The 3767-nt window shown below is 55.6% G+C and overlaps 1 pseudogene; it reads right to left on the bottom strand.

Moving 5' to 3' along the window:
• LOC120678061 lies at nt 1-3358 on the bottom strand (annotated as a pseudogene).
• Between the last annotated feature and the right edge of the window lie 409 nt (nt 3359-3767).

Below are 3767 nucleotides of genomic sequence, written 5' to 3'. Positions count from 1 at the left end.
GTACATTGAAATCAAAAGAATTATCATAAACTAATAGTGAAACAAACCTTGAGCTCTGCAGACTTGAGTTTGTACTGCTACTGACATCTGAACCATATAGCAAAACTAGAAGCAAAACAATATTATTATCAACAATTGGTAAACAAATACTTTATTATTGAAATTGTGAAATTGCTGAACTCCTGGTTTTATTGAGCTGCAAGAAGCTCCCTGAAATATAATTGGTGGGGATCCACCCCCCTTAAAAAAAGGGGTTTTTTTGATTGGTGCCACTGTAATTTTCGAAGTTCTGAGATATGCCACTACAATTCACGTATTTTGAATCGTGCCATTACAATTCTTCTCTTCTTTGAACCGTGCCATTTTATACGTCTTTGATGCTCTTGGACCCACTCGCAGACCCATGTATTTTCGTATGGTCCAAAATACCCCTGCTACTTCTCTCTCTTCCCTCACTGACGTGTGGGGCCCACACGTCAGCTCCTCCTTCAACCTCACCTCCACCGCGTTGCCGTCGAGGGGCGAGAGGGCGACGCGGCAGACCTTGGCCGCCTGCACGGCTGCACCCGGTGCGTGAGCAAGCGCAGCATCTTCACCCTTCCATTGACAACCAGCAGCGACTCCACCTCGATGGCCACCGGCTGCGGCTGCTGCTGCTGCGCGGCGGTGATCCCCATCTGCGGCTGCTGCTGCTGCTGCTGTGTGACGGGGATGGCCGGGACGTCGAAGGTTGCGGACATGTCCTTGGTGCGCCCCTCGTCGATGAGGCCCGCTGGGATGTAGACGGAGCCGAGCTCCCCGCCGGCGTAGGCGACGCGGAGCAAGCTGTGGAAGTGCGCGAGCGGGGAGCGGTTGGGGTTGCGCACCGACGCTGTCTGCTGGAAGGTGAAGGCGACGGTGCCGTTGGCGGCGGCGAAGGAGGGCAGGCGCACCACCGCCACCGCGATGTCGGGGGGCTGCGGCCGGAACAGCAGGAATAGCGCCGCGCCCGCGCCGCCCGCCGACAGCACCAGGAACGCCGTCGCGGCCAGGCACGACGCCAGCGCGGAGGACGACCTCTTCCTGGTGGGCCGCCGCAGGGGGTGCTCTGCTGCCGCCGAGTACGCGTGCTGCGGAGGCCCCCTGCCGGGCGCGGTGGGCGCGGGGTGGTCGGAGGACGACCTCGACAGGGGGCGCTCTGCATAGGGTGGCCTGGGCGAGGGGTGCTCCGACGGTGGCGCGCGGTTGTGCCCCGCCCCCGGTGGGTCACTCGGGGGCGGCGGCCTGAAGAAGGGCTGACCCGCAGCCCGGGCGAGGGCGCGGCGGCGGCCTGCCCGTGCGAAGCCAGGCGGGGGAGGAGCTCGCCCTAGGGGGAGCAGGCCGCCAGCGGCGGGAGGAGCTCGCTGGGAGGGGGGGTGAGGGCGGAGGGGAGCAGGCCGCCGGCAGCGGCGGGGGAGGGCTGAAGTGAGCCGTGTGGGGAAGAAACAACGCCCAGAGGTTGAAGAAGAAATTGACGTGTGGGGCCCACACGTCAGTGAGTTGAAGGGAGAGAAGCAGTAGGGGCATTTTAGGCCATACGAAAATACGAGAGTCTGCAGGTGGGTCCAAGGGCATCAAAGACGTATAAAATGGCACGATTCAAAGAAACGAAGAATTGTAATGGTAAGTTTCAAAATACGTGAATTGTAATGGCGTATCTCAGAAGTTAGAAAATTGTAATGGCATGGATAAAAAAACCCTAAAAAAAGTGCGTACAAAAATAATGATTGAAGGACTAATGATCCTCCTGAAAGCAGTACATTAGCCAGCAGCACTTAAATCTAAGTAGTCAGAAACATTTTTCCATAGTCCACGACATTAGTAGTCTACAAGCCAACATTTTCAGAGGCAAATCTTCCTAAAATCCAAGTAATCATAAACAAACTTTTTCTGTTGTAAGATATCCCAAACCTTGGCTTGGGAAAATGACCTGAAATTGCAATGTTTGAGCTGGATCTTTTGTTTCCCAAATCGTACTTCTCGTGAGATTCAGGCCATCGCAACTCAAGGGGAAGCACGAAATGTGCAGGCAGTGAAAAAAGCACATCTGAGAAGTTCAACCATGGATCAATCACATTTGCGAGCATCTAGATGAGCAGATCCAGCAATCACCTTTGGGGAAGAGGGAGGATGCGCTGGACTGAGGCCTCAGGGCCGGCCGACGCTGTGGGTGCCGCGAGCGGGCACCTGCGGGGAGAGCAGCCAGAGGGGCGCACGCTGGGAGCCTGGGTGTGCACCGCTCCCGGGAAGATAGACGGAGCAGTAGAGGAATGCGACGGTGGCGGGCGGACTAGAGTGTGACGGCGGCGTGGGTTTGCGAGACTGCGGGTTCTTGCGGGCACCTGCGGGTCCAGCGGACTTGGTAAGGTGGACAGCATAGGCCCACATCTATTTTGCAGCTGGGGCGTTTGAGTCGCGAACGGCGATTTTGCGGGGCGGGTTTGCGGGCTCGTATAAGAACCCGCCCCGCCTGCAACTTGAATACCTGCTCTGAAGCAGAGAGGCCTACGATGGCCTTGGCGCTATTTCGCCTGTGGTGTCGTGCCACGTGTATGCTGGAGCATTTCAGCCTTCTGTAAAGCGGCAGACGCGTGGCCGCCTACCTCTTGTGGCTTGGCTTGTTCTCTCGACGATATGTGGATCCAATTTGACCGGTTGGATGGGCATCACGCGTGGAGCGAGGCTTCAACGCGTCCTCCTCGCCCGGGAGACCTTTGGATCGCCCGTGTGACAAATTCTATTTCCATCACCCGAAGGTAGTTTGAGACTAATTCAGCCCAACAAATCGTGAGTCTTTGACATACATGCCATTAAAAAAATTTGTCGCACCGTGTATGCCACTGAAAAATTGAGTGAGTCATCTATGCCATCGCGCTAACTGACACTCATGCCATTCCATCCATATTTTGTTAGAACTTAACAGAGTTGGAACCCTTACAGGTGGGACCCATCAATGGAAAAGACTCTTTTACCCCTAGGTGGAAAGCAAAAGGAAACGTAACCCTTATGCCTATGGGGTCTGCTCCCTGACCGCTGCAGCCCTCCCATCGAGTCCCCCTGCAGGGTGCCGCCGCTGGCCTCCTCCAGATCTACAGGTACTGCCGCAATGGCGCGCCGGCGACGCGAAGGCGCGCAGCCGCCGCGAGCCTGCCCGGCCGCCGCATCCCGGGTGCCCGCCGCCAGGCCGCCGCGAGGGGCGCCCCGCGGCTGTGATGGCGCGCACCAGGAGCCAGGGCGCGCGGGCGCGACCCAGGCACGCCGCCGCCGCGAGGGCAGCGCGGACGCAAAATCCAGCCCCTCCGGCTATCTCCAACAGCACGAACCCAAAACCGAGACCCATTCCGGGATTTAACTATTTAACTATTTTTGCATCCAAATTTAAACACCCTGCTGCCCTTTTCCATGAGAGTAAATGGTACCTTTGCGAAGCCTAAACATTCAAGTTTCCATTTTGCAGCTTTGTGGTTAAAGCTTATATGCAAAAATCTTTACGAACAACATGCAAAGAGGGCTAACTGCTAATTGAAACTGACCTATTTGTCCTGTCAGTTGACCGACGCATTCAAGCTCCGTTTTTGCATCCAAATTTAAACACCATGCTGCCCTTTTCCATGAGAGTAAATGGTACCTTTGCGAAGCCTAAACATCCAAGTTTCCATTTTGTAGCTTTGTGGTTAAAGCTTATATGCAAAAATCTTTACGAACAACTCGCAAAGAGGGCTAACTGAAAACCGATGAGCGATTTGTCC

This window comes from Panicum virgatum, chromosome 6N (assembly GCF_016808335.1).
Source record: "Panicum virgatum strain AP13 chromosome 6N, P.virgatum_v5, whole genome shotgun sequence".
In the NCBI taxonomy this organism is placed as follows: Eukaryota; Viridiplantae; Streptophyta; class Magnoliopsida; order Poales; family Poaceae; genus Panicum; species Panicum virgatum.
This window is presented reverse-complemented; position numbering and strand designations above follow the sequence as displayed.